Consider the following 19,417-nt stretch of genomic DNA (forward strand, 5'->3'; position numbering starts at 1 on the left):
AAGATTCAGAGTTGGAAACAATTCTATTAATTGTGCTTTCAGTGGGTCAAATTTAGAATGATCAGAGCTCTATAAGTTCTTGGGAAGGAACCTGGAAGTGTGGGGAAAACAAGACCCACTGGTAACAGATGAGATGACCTGCTAAGTCATCCCTGAGCCAACATGTCCTCCTCACAGCAGAAATCTAGGCCAGATCAATAAGCTTTATGCCTAAAACCTTGTAGCCCCAACCAGGTCATCCCTGATTCTTCTTCACAATAATAATGTGTTAATGACTTTGATAAGAGAGGGATACATATCATTAACACTTCTTAATTACCTTTCAGGCACCAGGATAGCAGCTGCAGAATACACAAATAAAGGAGCCTAGGGAAGAAGTTACAGATAAAGTGGTTCCTCTGATTATTAATGTTATATTATTTTGCCTCTGTTAATTATCTGATTTTTTTTAAAAAGGTGAACTGTCATTATCTAAGATGTAAAATACATGTTGGTGGTTGACTCAATTCCAGCCACAAATGTTCTCTTTATGTATACAATGATCATTTCCTTCAGGATAAATTTGTCACAAGTACAACCCATATTTATCTGCTCCCCAATTCTCAGAATAAAGAAACTAACCATATCAGACTTCTTTTGTAAACATAATGAGGAGGCGCAAAGGGCTACATTAAGGGCCATCACTACACACTTGCCAAAGAATGCTAAATATTTATTTTTGCCAAATCTGTTTATTTCAAAGATCAAAAGAAATTTCATCCTATGGATTTCAATGCCATTAAATAAAAACCATCTCTTTTATGTGGAAGGATTAACCTTGCTTTGCTTGGTGCCAGAAGGCAGAATTAGGGCAATAAGGTAGAAGGAGTAAAGAGGTAGTCTTTGATTCTATATATAATCGCAGTTGTACAAAACAGAATGAGTTGTAGAGGAAAATACAAAGTTCCCTGCCATAGGTCTCCAAGGCAGGGATGAGTGGCAGGCTGTCAGGAATATTGCAGAAGGAATTCCTACTTTGGGTGGGGTTGGACTAGATGACTTTGAATGTGTTTTCCAATTCTACAATCTAATACTGATTAATTTAAGTAGTTCTACATTCATACATAGAGTTCCTTCATCTAGGATATAACTAAATATTTAATCAAAATAATTACTAAATATTCCTCAGCAGGAATTTAAGCCAGCAATGTACCTCCTAGCATGTGTTTTGTGTGTGTGTGTGTGTGTGTGTGTGTGTGTGTGTGTTTCTTTTTTTCTAAGTAAAAGGAGTGCTACTAATCAATTAATGCTCCCATTCCTAATACCATTTCTACTATTATTGAATGGCATATTCCCAATACCTAGAAATCCTATCCTGAGGACTTCTGTTCCTTCAAAGGCTCTGTCTAGTGTCCCATGAAACATAGGGAATGGGTGACTTTTCCTGGTTAATCAATGCACTTTTACTTCCTCCAAGTGAGAGGCAATCAAGTCCTTACTTCACTCCATTTTCCAAGCAGCTCTTTGGGAGTTCAAGGTCACTTGAACAGAATTCCCATTATCACTTCAGACTTCAGTTGTAGAGAAATCTCTTTATCTTAATATTATCTAACCCTCAAGTGGATTCTTTGTTAAGGCTATTAAACTCAAAGATGACAAAACTACAGCCCAATTCCCTGTTCACTGTTCTAATGTCATCACACATAATACTACATAGGCTCCTGGGACACATTTCCCTACAGGATGACTAAATTACTGCAGAAAAAAAGATAAAGGTGGATCACAATACTATCCTACTGGGAGAAAGAAAATATAAGCTATTTTAGCTTTATTTTCTTTATCAAAACAGTTAGAGGAAGTGGAACAATTCAGTATGGAATTAGAAGATAATACAGACCTTCAAATAGCTGACAGGTTGTCATGGGAAAGAGAAATTAAGTTTAATTCAATATAAATCCAAAAGGCAGAACAAGGACAGTTCAGAGGAGTTACAAGGATGGATATGCTAACTCATTAGGAGGGCTTGTTCAAAATGGGAATGAACTGCTTCACAAAGTTCTTTATCACCAGAAATATGGAGGGATCTAATGACCAACTGTTAAAGATGAGGTAGAATGCACAGGTTGGGCATTGGATTACAAGACTTCTAGGGTCCCTTCCACTTTGGAGATTCTATGATTTATTAACCTATTACACACAAAAACCCTGTTTTGGGTGGAATACAAAAAAAACAAAACAAGTTAAGGTATGATCCCTGCCCTTTAGAAGCTTATTTTAATTATTTTTAAACTTTTATTTATTTAAGGCAATGGGGTTAAGTGACTTGCCCAAGGTCAAACACCTAGGCAATTATTAAGTATCTGAGGTCATATTTGAACTCAGGTCCTCCTAACTCTAGGTACAGTGCTCTATCCACTGTGTCACATATTTACCCCCCTTTAGAAGCTTAGAAGTCTACACAGGAGTCCATGAAAGCTTCAATTAGAGAATAGGATTACAAGTAGTCAGAAGGGGAAAGATTTGAAAAATGTTGTAAAGGTAGAATCAATAAGACTTGGTTACTGGTTGGAGATGAGGTATGATGGAGAAAGAAGAATAAAATAAGAATCCGGGGTGGCTAGGTGGCACAGTGGATAAGAGCACCGGCCCTGGAGTCAGGAGTACCTGAGTTCAAATCCAGCCTCAGGCACTTAATTACCTAGCTGTGTGGCCTTGGGTAAGCCACTTTATCCCCATTGCCTTGCAAAAACTAAAAATAAAAAATAAAAAATAAAATAAGAATCCAAGGTTGCAAACTAGGGTTACTGGAAAGATGACGATATACTTGACTTAAATAGGGGAACAGGAAGGGGAGGAGAATATGCCAAAGTACTGTGCTAAATACTGTACAAATATCTCTTTGAAAAATAGGAACATGTTTAATTTGGGGGTATGTTTAATTTGAGGAACTTATGGGACATTCAATGTGAAATGTCTCAAGTCTGTAGTGATATGGAACTGTAGCTCAAAAAAGAAACTGGAGTTAGATATATAAATTTGTGGAAATATAAAAGCACTAAATGTTAGATTTGAAAGGGACCTTAGAGAGCATTGAGTGCAACTGATAATTCAAAAGGAATCCCCACTATAACATATCTGGAAATTGTTTACCTAGCATCCACTTAACTTCCAAGGAGAAAACTTCCCTGCCCCCTAAACCCTTCTAGGGAGCTCATTCTACCTTTTTTTTTTAACCTGTATCCCCAGTACTTAAGCAATGTTTGACACACATAACACTTAATAAATGCCTTTTTTTCATTCATTTTCATTTCCTCATTCAATGGATGGAATGATTTATTTGTATTAGATGGGGGGTAAGGGGTGAAAGTAGAAGTAAAAAGTCATAACAGCAGAGACAAATTCTTCCTTCCACATGGCATTAAGTTTGCTTTCAATTTCCAGAGCCCAATTCAGCTCAGTAAACATTTATTAAGTACTTACTGTTTGCAGAATTCTGTCTTGGAGCTCACTCCTGTCAGTGATTTGACTACACTGTCTAAATCCCATTTATATAGTATTTCAGGACTAATTTCCAACTGTGTTGACTTTCATGTGGGAATGGAGTTTGCAGTTTTTGATAATAGGACCACAATTCATAGCAAAAAAAGGATATTAAATATTGAGATATTAGATAGATATTAGATTTAGAGATTAGATATTAGAGTTGATATTAGAACTGGAAAAAATAGAATCAGTCAAATTCCCCCTTCATACCAGGGAAGTTTTATAAGAAGAGGTTAGTGTTTTGACTTTTTCAGAAAACAAGTATTACATATGACTGAGGAATTATGTAATAATTGTCCCCTGAGATGAACTAGATTAATCACAGACACCTATTGTCATGACTTCTACTGACTGAATTAGACTAACAACTGTAGCAGAATCATAACATCCCACAACAAATTGCATGATTTTAGCAAAGGAAATACTATCATACAATAAATATCTTGTAAATTTTATGTTAATTGATCAATTTTAATAAAATCAATTTTATTTAAGTTTATATATGCAAATCATTTCTAACTAGCCAGTGTTTTCATACTTCATTATTAACTACATCTTTACATTTCATAGAAATGAGATGTGATTTTTTTTAACTTTTAAGCATAAGAATATATAAAATGCAGGCAATTTAAAATGTCTGTAATTTTTAAATAATATATTTCTAAGCAAAATAAACAAGAATGACCTTTATATTTTAAAATATTCTTCATTCAGGGATGACTAGGTGGCACAGTGGATAGAGCACCAGCTCTGGAGTCAGGAGGACCTGAGTTCAAATCCAGCCTCAGATACTTAATAATTACCTAGCTATGTGGTCTTGGGCAAACCACTTAACCCCATTGCCTTGCTAAAAAAAAAAAAAAAAAAACTAAAAAAAATATTCTTCAGCAGTCAATGAAAAATAATTCAAATGATGTATTTTTGTAATATAGATATTTTCTTTTTTATTGTTTTTTTATTAAAGATATTATTTGAGTTTTACATTTTCCCCTCAGTCTTACTTCCCTCCCCCCCACCCCACCCCCTTCGGAAAGCAATCTGTCAGTCTTTACTTTGTTTCCATGTTGTACCTTGATCCAAATTGAGTGTGATGAGAGAGAAATCATATCCTTAAGGAAGAGACAAGAAGTCTAAGAGGTAACAAGATCAGACAATAAGATATCTGGTATTTTTTTCCGAAATTAAAGGGACTAGTCCTTGAACTTTGTTCAAACTCCACTGTTCTTTATCTGGATACAGATGGCACTCTCCATTGCAGACAGCCCCAAATTGTCCCTGATTGTTGCTCTGATGGAATGAGCGAGTCCTTCAAGCTTGAACATCATGCCCGTGTTGCTGTTAGGGTGTACAGTGTTTTTCTGGTTCTGCTCATCTCACTCAGCATCAGTTCATGCAAATCCCTCCAGGCTTCCCTGAATTCCTATCCCTCCAGGTTTCTAATAGAACAATAGTGTTCCATGACATATATATATATATATACCACAGTTTGCTAAGCCATTCCCCAATTGAAGGACATTTACTTCATTTCCAATTCTTTGCTACCACAAACAGGGCTGCTATAAATATTTTTATACAAGTGATGTTTTTACCCTTTTTCATCATCTCTTCAGGGTATAGACCCAGTAGTGGTATTGCTGGGTCAAAGGGTATGCTCATTTTTGTTGCCCTTTGGGCATAGTTCCAAATAGCTCTCCAGAAAGGTTGGATGAGTTCACAGCTCCACCAACAATGTAATAGTATCCCAGATTTCCCACAACCCTTCCAACAATGATCATTATCCTTTCTGGTCATATTGGCCAATCTGAAAGGTGTGAGGTGAGAAGCTTTCATTTGCATTTCTCTAATAATTAATAATTTAGAGCAATTTTTCATATGGCTATGGATTGCTTTGATCTCATCTGTAAATTACCTTTGCATATCCTTTGACCATTTGTCAATTGGGGAATGGCTTTTTGTTTTAAAAATATGACTCAGTTCTCTATATATTTTAGAAATGAGTCATTTGTCAGAATCATTAGTTGTAAAGATTGTTTCCCAATTTACTACATTTCTTTTGATCTTGGTTACAGTGGTTTCATCTGTGCAAAAGCTTTTTAATTTAATGTAATCAAAATCATCTAGTTGATTTTTGGTGGTGTTCTCCAACTCTTCCTTAGTCATAAACTGCTCCCCTTTCCATAGATCTGACCGGTAAACTAGTCCTTGATCTTCTAATTTGCTTTTTTGTTTTTTTATGTCTAAGTCCTGTAACCATTTGGATCTTATCTTGGTAAAGGGTGTGAGGTGTTAGTCTAATCTAAGTTTCTTCCATTCTAACTTCCAATTATCCCAGCAGTTTTTATCAAAGAGGGAGTTTTTATCCCAATAGCTGGACTCTTTGGTTTTATCAAACAGCAGATTACTATAATACTCTCCTGCTTTTACACCTAGTCTATTCCACTGGTCTACCACTCTATTTCTTAGCCAATACCAAACAGTTTTGATGACTGATGCTTCATGATATAATTTTAGATCAGGTAGGGCTAAGCCACCTTATTTTGCACTTTTTTTCATTAAGCTCCTGGAAATTCTTGACTTTTTATTTCTCCATATGAATTTACTTACAATTTTTTCTAACTCATTAAAGTAATTTTTTGGAATTTTGATTGGTAGGGCACTAAAGAGGTAGTTTAGTTTTGGTAGAATTGTCATTTTTATTATATAAGCTCTACCTATCCATGAGCAGTTGATATTTACCCAGTTATTTAAATAGATATTTTCTTAAAGCAGAGAGAATCTACATAGGATCAGCAAGATCAAAGATCCTCTGAATGAGGCAGACTTTCAGAAAGTACTTCCAGAGTAAATTCTGATACTCTGTTTAGTATAATTTAGTTCAATGCCATTCCATTTGAGAAACAGTTAATATCCCCCAGGTGCCAGATATTATTTTAGTATCTGGACATACAAGGGCAAAATGATAAATAAACAAAAAATACAACAACAACAACAACAACAACAGTCCCTACCTCTAAGGAGCTTTTGGTCTACTCTTGTATTTATTAATAATAATAAGGCTGTCTACTGATCCATTAAAATATCCATGAACTTATCATTTATTAGAGATATCATAGAATAATAGAATTGCCCTAATATATGGGATGTCAGAGGGCACAAACAGTCATGCCTTCCATATCACATATCATGATTTTCCCCATTAGTGTTTCAATATATCATGGGTTGGCCTAAGAAATTAAATAGGAATTTTGGGGAAGTTTTGCAGAAGCTGCAAATGATGCATGAAGGTCAGCAGACACAGAAATATATGTAAAATTTATGTATGATATTGTAAAAATGTATAAAATATATGTATGGTGTTATATGATATCAATTCTGATTTCTTCTCTGGCTCAAAGAAAGGGCCAAAATATTTTATGTAGATTTTCCAGATTGCAAAAGTGTGTTATTTGTATCTATTACCAGATAAGACACCTAACGCCACTTTTGGACAGCATTGATTCCTAGAAAATTTTTTCTTCTATTGACCTTAAATCTGGCTCTTTATTATCAGTGAGGCACAAAGCTAAGGCACAGTGAGATGCTACATTTAGATTCAAAAGACCTAGGTTTACATCTTAACTCCAATTGTCTTATTTATGTGATCTTCTTAGATGAGGAATCAAAGATGTGTATATAGTCACCAGTTGTGGAACTTTGATTGAATGTTGCTAAGTCAAAACCCCATAAGACTGACAATACTATAACACCCATGCCTTGGAGATATGGGAAAGACTTGCATGTAAAAGGCCACTATATCCAGACCAACATACTTGTCATCCTTTTCCTACTCTATCAGGTCACTGAGTCCAGAAGGTTCTGGAAGAGTTCATGAGAACGGTGTGTTTAAAGGCACAACACCTCCTCATTTTAACTCAAATTTTGGGTATGCCATGACATTATTCATTTGATGTCATGGTCTTCTAGAACCAATGACAATAACAATATGTCAATGACTTTGGGCAAGTCATTTAACTTCCCTGGGTCTCAGAGTCCTCATTTATAAACTTAGGGGGTTGGACTAAATGGTTTCTGAGATTCAACCCTAGATTTCTGAATCTTTTGCCCTTTTTTATGAAAGTTCAGAGTGCTCAAAAGTTGAGGCTATTTGAACCATCTAGCTGTTTGAATTCTTGATAAATGATAAATCGTACTTAGCACTTACCAATACTTTGACCCAGCTGTACTTCATATCCTCCCTTCCCTCCATTGCTCCTTTGAGAGTGAGGTAACTAAAACTTTTTGATCCAAGATTTCGTGATTTAAAAAAAATTCTGGGGCATCTTGTATTGCTCCTTAAATACAAACAGGAAGAGATCTCTTTTTAACTTACAGACTTCTAGATGCAGGCAAAAAAAAAAAGCAATGGTGCACTTGAATGCAGACATAAATTAGGCAGTGATGGGAAAAATAAAAAAAAAAAGAAAATTATCCCAATTTAGAAAGTACTTAACAAAGACCAGGTTTGGTCTGTAAATACTGTGCTGCATCATTAAATCACAGGAGAAGTAATATATTATATAACTTGAATACCTCTCATAGACCTCATTTTCCCAGTCTTCCTCATGGTCTGCTTTAAAGCAGTAATTAATTTTTTTTTAAATTTTATTTATTTAAGGTAATGGGGTTGAGTGTCTTGCTGAAGGTCACACATTATTGTCTGAGGTCAAATTTGAACTCAAGTCCTCCTGACTCTAGAGACAGTGCTCTATCCACTGTGCTACCTAGCTGCCAATAATTCGTTTTTGAAGTAAAAACCAAGTTAGACAAAGTTAAAAAGTTGAAATAATATAAGATGAAAGGGTAAGTCTCCATACTCTCGGCCTGACCCTCCTGCTACTTCTATTTATGATGTATAGAATTATAAAGAGCTCTTTAGTGGGGAAGGTCATCAACAGTATTTCTTTTCTTTTCTTGTCCATATATAGTTCTGACACAAGTTCATTAATGATTAAAACCATCAATTTGTTGAGACTATAGTTTTATATGTCTATATATAATCTGCATATTTGTACATATGTAATAAATACAATTATATAAACAATGTATTCATAATGTTTGTCCAAGTTCAAACCTTGGAGTCATCCTAGACTACACTTTTTCCCCATATCTCACATGTCCATTCAGTTGCCAAGACTTGTGATGTATTTCTGAAGTTCAGGAGAAAAACTAGTATTGGAGCTTAAGGATCATCCCCTCTCCACTCAGAGAGCTAAGATCCTAGTTCTGGTTTCCCTCAGTTCTTTCCAAAACATTATAGTAACCTCTTAATTGATCTCCCTCATTTAAATGTCTCTCCTCTCAAACTGTCCTCTACATCTCTCTAAAGTATCATTCCTAAAGCATGAGTCTGGTCACTGTTACTCCCTTTTAAAGGGTTTAAATAGTTGCCTATTGCCTCTAGGATCAAATACAAACTTCTGTTTGGCATTTAAAGCCCTACACAACATTTTTACCTTTCCAGGCTTATTATGAATTACTTCCCTTCACATAGTTCTAAGGTCCTTTTCAGATGCTCTCTCTCTCTCTCTCTCTCTCTCTCTCTCCCACCCTCTCTCACCCCTTCCCCTCTCTCCCCCTCTTTCTCCCCTCTTCCCCCCCACTTTCTACTTTAATATATATTAAATTTTATGCCACTTGTTCTCTCCCAAGCTAATTTGGGCTTTTAAGGGTTCTCATGATGACTAGGATGATGGTCCAGTAATGTGCTTGAATTCTATTATGACTTTAAAGAATTTTGCATTCATTACCCATATACCTATATTTTTCTCCCAATCTAATGGCTGGCACAAAATACAGCATGTAGAATAGCTAAAGGATTGACCCAGTTCCTGACTCTGATACCTGTTAACTGTGGGGAAACCTTCTTTGAAAAAAAAAATAGAACTGGGGCGGCTAGGTGGCATAGTAGATAAAGCAGAGTCCCTGGAGTCAGGAGTACCTGGGTTCAAATCCAGTCTCAGACACTTAATTACCTAGCTGTGTGGCCTTGGGCAAGCCACTTAACCCTGTTTGCCTTACAAAAACCCAAAAAAAAAAAAAATAGAACTGATCTGCCATAAATTTCCTCTGTTCCCCAGATCTACTTTCCAAATTATCTTAAACATAATCCATTTTCTCTTGTCTCCTGTCTCACAGAAACAGAAATTCTGACATGTGATAACCTCTCTGATTGTGCTCATTCCATCCACTACTATCTCCTCTGAAAGATTGTCCTTTCAGTCATTCCCATTCCATTCCTAATTTTCAGCCTCTAATCTATCAGATCTCTCTCCACTTCCTATAAACATGCCCATAGTTTCCCAACTCTCAAAAATATACATTTATTTCCATCCCTACAAGTTTTATTCTCTATTTTACATGAATTTTTATTCTGTATATTGACTCCATTTCCTCATGTTCCACTCATTTTTTGCTCCTTTTAATGTGAATTTCTACCTCATTGTTCAACTGAAACTGCTCTCTACATGCTCACCAGAGATCTATATTAAGAGTAAAATCTGAGGGCTTTAACTCAGTCTATTTCCTGTAAATTTTGTTAACTATTCCATTCTCCCAAAAAATCTTTTTCTCTGGATTTATGTGGCACTGCTCTCATCTTTTTTTCATGACTCCTGTCTGACCCCTTTTTAAGGGTCTTTTGCTACATCATCATTCTTGTTCTACTCTCCAGGGTCTATCTTGGGCCCTCTTCTAACCCGACTCACTTTCTCTCTCTCTCTCTCTCTCTCTCTCTCTCTCTCTCTCTCATTTCCTCTCAAAGGTTCAAATATAAGCACTATGCATATAATTTCCAGATTTACATGACCAGTTCCAATTTCTTTTCTAAGTAACCTCATCAATTGTCTATTGGACATATTCAACTAGATGATCCATAGGTATTTCATATTCAGCATGTCCAAAGAACCTATCTTCAAAGCCTTATCCCTTTTCTAGCATCTCTAATTTTATTGAGGTTACCATGATGTTTCCAGACACTCGAGGTTCACAACCACAGACAATGCTCCCTTTGCCAAGTCTTACCAGTTCTACCTGTTCAATATATTTCTCATCCAGTCCTATCTTTTTGTTTTGTTTTGTTTTGTTTTGTTTTTAGGTTTTTTTGCAAGGCAAGTGGGGTTAAGTGGCTTGCCCAAGGCCACACAGCTAGGTAATTATTAAGTGTCTGAGACCGGATTTGAACCCAGGTACTCCTGACTTCAGGGCTAGTGCTTTATCCACTATGCCACCTAGCTTCCCCTATCCAGTCCTATCTTTTCACAGAAACCATTTTAATTCAGGACTTCTTCACCTTACACTTAATCTATTGCAATTGCTTCCTAATTGATTCCTCATCCTCAATAATATATTTTTAAAATAATCAAGTTGGGTTTATACCAGAGAGAATAGGACACTTCAAAATTAGGGAGATTATTAAAATAATTGAGTTAAAACAAAACCTTCCAAAGACAATTCTTATATTAATAGATGTAAAAAAAAGGCTACACTTATTTATGTAAAACACCATGTAAAGTATTATATAAAACACCAGCAAATTAGAAAGCATTGATAATGAAGAATCATTTTATATGATTAAAACATATCCCTTTCTTTTGACTGAAGCCAAAAGCTAGCATGTTTTGTAATGAAAAAACACGTGAAGTTTTCTTGATAAATCTAAAAAAAAAGCAAGGACACTTCTTTACCCTGCTGTTAACATTTTTAGAAATGATTATGATAGTAAAAAGACAAGAGAAACTTTATAACTTTAAAAGGAAGAGTAAACTGTCCACAATAGATTTACAGTTTCAGTTACAATCACTTTTTTATTATACTGTTATGGAAATGCTTCTTTTATCCCATTCATTAAAAATAAAATACATAAAAAATTTTAAAAGGAGATGATTTGTTAATAATATAATACAACACAGAATTTAATATGCAGAGAAATAAGCAATAAAATGCTTATGCAGATGGCTAAAAAAGATAAGAAAATGAAATCAAAAGGCATCAAACAAAGGAAAAGAAGAAACAAAAGTATCCCTAATTAGCAGCAAACATAATAATTTACTTAGAAAATACTAGATTCAACAAAGATAAGAGAAACAACTGATAGTTTTAGCAACAAAAAAAGATGTCTGAGGCTGGATCTGAACTCAGGTACTCCTGACTCCAGGGCCAGTGCTCTATCCACTGCGCCACCTAGCCGCCCCTCCAATTCATTTTACAGATGAAAATATTGAGGCAAATGGTATGAAATGACTTGCTCAGGATTAGGAAGATGAGTCTTCATGACTTCAAGCCCAGTTTTATCCTCTGTGTCACTTAACTGTCCCCTAAATCTTATGGAGGACTTCCCAAATGACTTTTTAAAATCTACGTTATATTTATGGATATTATTGCATTAGAAATGCATTAGAAATTTCATACTGAAATTTTTAAAAATCTATTGATTGATTCATTTTAAATAAACATAATAAATTCATTATATGTGAACATATATATTAAAAAACTACATTTTCCAAAACAAAAATACTGAAAAGAGTAACATTGTTTTTCATATATTTGCAGATTCCTTTAGTATCTGACTTTACAGAAGACAACTGGATTCCCATAGAAGCTACTGCATTCAGTTTGTTGCTGTGTATTGTTGGTTTAAGTATATGAAAAAAATCCAGTCTTACAAAGCTATATAGTTGGAAAAATGGAGGAATAGTTTAAAAGGTAAATGACATCTTAGTATTATCGTGAAAAGAATTTTGACTTCCCTGATTTCCAGGGCTCCATGGACTGCCCTTTCAAACCCCTGGCAAGTCAGAGAACCTTACAGTCAGAAAGACATTTTCGAGTCTTAACTCTAACACCAAATGACTGTGAATGTGGGCAAGTTAAAAGACTTCTTAGTTCCCCCAGAAGCTCTCAGGAACTTTAAATGACAGAATAGTTGTTGATATATATTGAAAGAGAGTTTCTGTATATGGAATTCTCCATACCCATGAAACCTGGATTTGAGATAGACAGAAAAACAGATAAATGAATGATAGATAGATAGATAGATAGATAGATAGATAGATAGATAGATAGATAGATAAACTACCACAGTACTCTTTAAATTAAAACTACAGAACAGGATTCCAGATTTTGTTGTCTGTTCTGCCACTGAATCTATAATATCATCAAATACTCAAATGGATCTGAAATCCAATTGATGTAGTTGCTCATTCCAACCCATAATGTCCAACCATCCTGGCTCTTATCCAGGTCCTCCCCTAAGTGTGCTCTCTTCCTCATTTGTTTTGATATCTTGAGAATATCAGGGGAAAAATAAAGTTGTTCTCTTCTTATCTCTCACCCTTAAATGTGACTGACCCTACATTTCCCTGAGGCCATCTTTCCACTTTTTTAGCTCCTCATTGGGTAAATGCCACTTTCTTTTCCCATGCACCTCTTTATTGCCACTTGTGATGTTTATTTTTAATTCTTCAGATATTTGTGTTCCAGAGATGACATAGCCAAGCAATAATGATAGAACAATGTTGATTAAAAAGATAAGTCTTTGTTTTCTGGAGAAACCTGGGGTCATTCATCACAATTTCTTGAAGATTATCCAGTATATGAAGTTGATCCATGGACAGGTGCATCTGGGACAAATAGGACTAAGTCCAACATAAACTCTTTAAAGTATTAGGGCTTTGATCAGGATTCCTCCCTAAAAGGATGCTTTCTGTGAAACTCTGCAGCCCCATAAAGAATTGGCAGTCTTCACTGTATGTGAAAAGGGGGAAATTCTCAGCAATTACTATGATGCTTAGAACCCAAAGAGTCTAGTAGCCTGATCAACTCACTGGACATTACAGCTATTGACGATGCCCCAAATAAGGGTCATTGCTCTGGGAGTTCTCTCTCAGTCCTGCCCCTCATGCTGGGCTTCCCTTGACAGTTAGAGAAGGTGTCTGTCTCCATTGAGACTTATGGTGACACATGGCAGCTTGGCAGAATTAGCAGGGTTATCCCCTAGTTAAAAGAATATTCTACCTCTTCCCTGAAATGTTACTAATTAGCTGTTAACGCTTGACATTTTCACACTCACTTCAGTGTAGGGAAGGATCTTAACAATTCCCTGTTCAATGCATGCATGAAATACTAACAATAAAGGAGACCAAGAATGGTGCTTTATACATCTGTCCTCTTATGGACTGCTACTTCCTACTGAATTTATCATGTATATGTCAGCTCTGTTTATATACATATATATGTATATATATATATATATATATATATATATATATATATGTGCGTGTATATACATTCACATGCACAATGCATCCTAAGCTAAATTATATACAGCACTGGATCATAGATACTTAGAAGATTATAAAGGTCTTCTAGTCCAATTTTACAGGTAAGGAAACTAAGGAACAAAGAAATTGAATGACTCATCCAAGGTTACACAGCTATTAAGTGAAAGAGCTAGAATCACAACCCAAACTCTCTGATTCCAAATTTAACATTTTTTTCTCCATGCATCAGTAAGCAATAACACACTTGAGAATCAATCACAGAATTGTATCCAATATGACGGACAAGTGAGTGAACAAGAAGGGGATGTACTTAAAAAAACAAGCAAACCTAATTTTCGCATAGTTCAGATGATAAAAAGAAAAAACTGGAAATATTATCAAACTTATAGTTTTCTTATCTGTAAAATGAGAGAGCTGAACTAGATCAGCAATTCTTAAAGCATGGTCCGTGAGCTCCTGGGGATCCCCAAGACCATTTTGAAGGTCCAAAAGTTCAAAACTATTTTTATAATGATACAAAGACATTACTTACCTATTAAAATACTTTCTCTTTTCCAACTACATGTCTATATGAGACCAGATTTTCTTCACATACCTCAACCAAAATAACATATCCCAACAGATTGAACACAGAAACAGATATAAGAATCCAGCAATCTTCTTTCAAGCCAGACGTTAAAGAGGTATGCAAAAATATGTAAAACAATGCTACTTTTCTCACTATTTTTTGTTTTGGAAAGCATAAATTATTTTTCATAAAAATTCTATGTTAAAGGATTTATTTAACATGTTAATAAATATTATTTTAAATGATAATCAAATATTTTTAGATTATTAGTTTTAATTTTAATATGATATTGATAACCCATGTAACAAATATTTTTAAGGAGGTCCTCAATAAATTTTAAGAGAGTAAAGAGGAGAAAAAAAGAGTAAAGAGGTCTCAAAATCAAAAATTTGAGAACCACTGATTTTGATCATTTCTAAAGTTCCTTCTAGACTCAACAGCCTATAATTCCAATAGTCAACCTATAATTCTAATTCCAGGTCAATGATTTAACTAGTAAAATGGAGGCTTCCCACCAGTTTCATGATGGGAAAAAGAATGGAGACACCTTTTTCTATTTGAAATTACTTGAAAACATACATGTATAAATGAGCAAATGCTCATCCAGTACAGCAGACTAGTTACTTAGGTTCTAGTTCCATCTTTGCCAGTAATTAGTTACATGAGTTTGGTCAGATCTGTTTAACATCATTGGACCTCAAAGAACTCCTTTATTAAATGAAAAAATGGAATTAGATTTTTGTAAGAACCTACTATGTTTAAAATTCTGCAACCCTATGCTTCTAAACACATAGATTGTCTAGAAGGAAGCATCAGCTTTAAGACTTGTATAAAAAGGAGAAAAGAATTAGACAGAGGGATTCAGTAAATGGTTAGATTAGTTAGAAGAAACCTGAAACTTACTTTTGGCTAGGTTGGTAACTCTTCTGCAAATTAGTATTAAGAGAGTTATTTTCATTAAAAGATCAAAAGCTCATCATTAACAGGTTAGCTATGACCCATGAAAGATGATAATACAATATGGTTCTAGGTCTTACATAGCCTCCTTGTTCTCCTTCAAGATCAAAGCAGTGGATTAGGAAAAGTTTGGAAAGATTTTAAAAAGCCAAATCCTTGCTTTTTTTTATTTGTTTGTTTGTTTTGTCATCTTGAAATAAATGAAATGATAAGACAAAAGGTTGTGGCTAAATGGAAGGACTGTAGTCTTTCTGCTTTGTGTACAGAGCATCTCTTCAAAAGAGGGGCAAGCACATAGGTGATTTCCTGGAAAAGATTAAAGTTGAAATCCATCACATGAGATATGGTTTGGCAGATCAATTCATTTCACTTAACACTTAAAAGCCTCTTTGCTAAGGGTTTGGAATTACAAAAAGAGGAAAAAGACAGTCCATGCCCTTCAGAAGCTTACAATCTGATGAAAGAGGTAATATGCAAGCAAATAAACAAATAAACAAAGCAAGCTACTGATAGGATAAATAGGAAATAATTAAAAGAGAAAACACTAGAATTAAGGGACTAGGAAAGATGGAATTTTAGATCAAGAATAACAATAGCTAGAGGCAGCTAGGAGCAGCTAGGTGCTTGGATAGAGCACTGACTTTGGAATCTGGAGAACCTAAATTCAAAATCAGCCTGGGACCTTTAATACTTACTTAGCTGTGTGGCCTTGGGCAAGTCACTTAATCCCATTGCCTTGCAAAAACAATAACAAAAATAACAATAATTGACATTTCTGTGCATTATAAAAGTTTACAGAATACTAGCCTCACATTGCAGGTACTTATTAAATGTTTGCTGAAATGCATTGAACTGTCAAACCAGATTATCAACAGTAAGTAGTGTTGCTATTATTATACCCTTTTTTTAGATGAAAAATATTAAAAACCAGAGAAATTGTCCTTGGAGCCGGAACTTGAACTTTGGTCTTCTGATTCAAAGATCAATGCTATTTCTGTTAGACAATGCATGAACAATATGGTAGAGTGAAACAGATTTGTAGTCTGGAGAACCTGCAATTTGCTAACTATGTGACATTGTACAAGTCACAACTTCTCTGAAAGTCGGTTTTCTGACCTCCAAAGGGAGATAACAGTACTTTCACTACCCACCTCTCAGAGCCATTGTGAGAAAAAACACTTGGTCAGTTGCTATATAAATATGAGTTCTTGTCACTGTCCCCAGTAAATGGTTAATAGCTTAATACACCTTCTAAAAGTATTTTTAAAGTTAAAAGATGGTCCCAGAAAAAGGATCAGTCCTGAAACTGAAAGGACTGAATCACAGATGTCACAATATGAGATATCAGTGGGTAGATATTTTGGAGGAAGTGAACCTCCCCATATTCTTGAAACCTCATCAAATAGCCTGTAACTTGTCCTACCTAAGTGGAATGAAGGTTCAGAGATGAAACATAGAATCATAGAAACTGAGGGTGTTAAAACTGGAGAGTCCCTAAAAAAAGTATATCTTCTAACCCCTTCATTTTACCAATGAGGAAACTGAGTCCTGTGATTTAAGGTTCCAAAAGAAGTTATTTCTCATTAGATGCAAGTACACAGACTAATTGTCTGTGGAATTGGGTATATGTTGTCCTATGGAAAGAGACAGGGAAAGTTTGAGCTTCAGCCCACAGTCCCCAAGTATCTGGAAGTCAGTGGCAGATTTAAGAAAAAGGATTGGGTTCCACTTCAAATCTCCATTTAAAAAACCAATGTGAATGGTGAAAATACAACATAGAGTGCATTTCAGTTATGATTGTAAAATTGTTATTTGCTAGAAATATTCTACAGATTGAATAAAGGATAAAGTTGCTTTGGTCTAATTTACATTTGAATTTATCTTCGTTTCCAGGCAACATTATTGCATTGGATAATTATGGCTACATCCCTTGGAGTTGCTCATGATCTGGTAGGTGAGATGGATAAGAGAGCCAATTTCTGTTTTGTTCTGGCCAGTATCACAGCCTATTACATACAGCCTGGGAATAAAATCCATTTTTAATGCACCATTTGATAAGAACACTTAACCTCAATACGTGCTGTAATTAGAGAGATAATTAGAACTTCACTAGAACCTCTTAAGACTACGAATACATTTTAAATTCACCTAGAATAAAAATTTTCTTATCTAAAACCAATCCAAGTTATTTTTTCCAGCTTTACCTTTATTCCTGTCTGCCCCTCCAACCTTTTGCACTCTAATAAATGAAGAAAGATAAGAATTTTATAGATAGAATATATCACAGAAGGCTAATGGGTTCAGCATAAAATTGCTTTATACTGATGTGAAAGAAAAAAAACCTTAATTTTGAATGAGTTTTAGAGGCAGAGTATGAAGAGTATTAAGCGCAAGTCATGTATGCAGGGGAAAAAAATTTGCTCTTGCATGAATTCACTCTTAAAATGTTAATATATGCATAAGAAAATTGTGTCCCTTAATCTCTGAAGAAACACTTATCACTAAGAACCTCTTAATTCTTTTCCTGTGCTTGATTTATTAGCTTATGAAATTATGTTAATAGCTTGCATGTTAATGGTTTGCAAGCTCAAATGATCTGATTTTAATAATGAAGTAATTTATGCAATAAATGCAATCAGCAGCCAGAAATCTCACTTAACAGCACACATTGGTGATTACTCAATGCAAAAACAAGTGACAGGCAGTGTGGCGCCTCAGATGTGCTACCGAGGACAAGGGAGATGGATCTAGCCAAGCGGGAGTGGTGTGCTGCTTCTTGGATCACACAAACTGGTGAAGGCTGCCACCAGCCATTACCTTACAAGATGTCAGATGGGCCTGGTACCATCATTACTACAGAGTAAGATGAGACATCATATTTGTCCATAGCAAGAAACAGTTATTACTTTTTAGAGATGAACAGTTGAAGGAAAAGATGTGAAGATGTGGTAATGGAAAAGGCCCAGAACATAGGACAGATCCTTCATAATCTGCTAGGTTATGAAGAAAATATTAAGAGTTGGGACTTTGACACAGAGGGAAGATTAGACTCTTTCAAAGGAAAATAACAATTTGTAAGGTACAAAATCCACAATTTAATTTCACCATTCAACAATTTAATTCTTTTGTGTGGAGGAGAAGGGGAAAAAATGGGTATTGGACCTGCAGTTTCAACTGTACTTCCTGAAAAGGAACTTCCCTCTGTCAGTGCAGATGAGTGCTTTCTCTACAATTTACAGATTTAGAGACATTAAGTGACTTGCCCAGCGTTACACAACCAGTGTATAATCAGAGCTTCCTCTTCAAGGCACAAATTCATGATTCCAAATCCAATCACTACCACATTGCCCCTCAACAAATATTTTCTTTAAAAGGAAAAAAAGCAAAAATCTTAGTGTAATTGTGAATTGGTTCAACTGTTCTGAAACTCAACTGGGACTGTAAATTAAGCAAACATTAATTGCCTGCTGAGTGCTAGAAACTACACTAGGGGTTGGAAATACAAAGACATGGAATGAAATGATCCTTAGGATCTAAATAGAAACTTATATAATGATTCATACCTTTCTATTCAGTGATCCCATTCCAAGACCAATGAAAGAAAGTTCCTATGTAGATCAAAATATTTATAGTTGTCATTTTTTCTGTAGTAATAAAAACCATAAACGAAGTCAATGCTCCTTGATTGGGCAATGACTGAACAAACAAACTATATAGCATCTTGATGAAATTAATTATCATCATTCCACATGAAATGAAAAGATGACAAATTCAAAGAAACATGAGATTTATAAAAATTGATACAAAGTTAAGAAAAATAGAGCCAGGAAAACAATATATATATATATATATATATATATATATATATATATATATATATATACATATATATATGTGTGTGTGTGTGTGTGTGTGTGTATAAAAATAAGGACTATGATCATGTAACTAAAAACAACACGAAAAGGAACCAGAATTCAGATTAAATAACGAAAGTTGGTTTTAAAGGTTTAATGATGTTACAACTTCACTTAACAGGGAGGTAGTGGAGTAGAGC

The 19,417-nt window shown here is 34.9% G+C and overlaps 1 long non-coding RNA gene across 2 annotated transcripts in view; it reads left to right on the forward strand.

Annotated features, from left to right (window-relative positions):
• Positions 1–19,199, forward strand: part of LOC141502233 (uncharacterized) — a 33,252-nt gene extending 14,053 nt beyond the window's left edge. For both annotated transcript variants that reach the window (XR_012472469.1, XR_012472470.1), the window contains 3 exons: positions 12,109–12,261; positions 14,419–14,521; positions 17,257–19,199. This is a non-coding gene — a long non-coding RNA (uncharacterized LOC141502233). The remainder of the gene's footprint in view (positions 1–12,108; positions 12,262–14,418; positions 14,522–17,256) is intronic.
• Positions 19,200–19,417: the final 218 nt, after the last annotated feature.

Source organism: Macrotis lagotis, chromosome X (genome assembly GCF_037893015.1).
Source record: "Macrotis lagotis isolate mMagLag1 chromosome X, bilby.v1.9.chrom.fasta, whole genome shotgun sequence".
Taxonomy (NCBI): domain Eukaryota; kingdom Metazoa; phylum Chordata; class Mammalia; order Peramelemorphia; family Peramelidae; genus Macrotis; species Macrotis lagotis.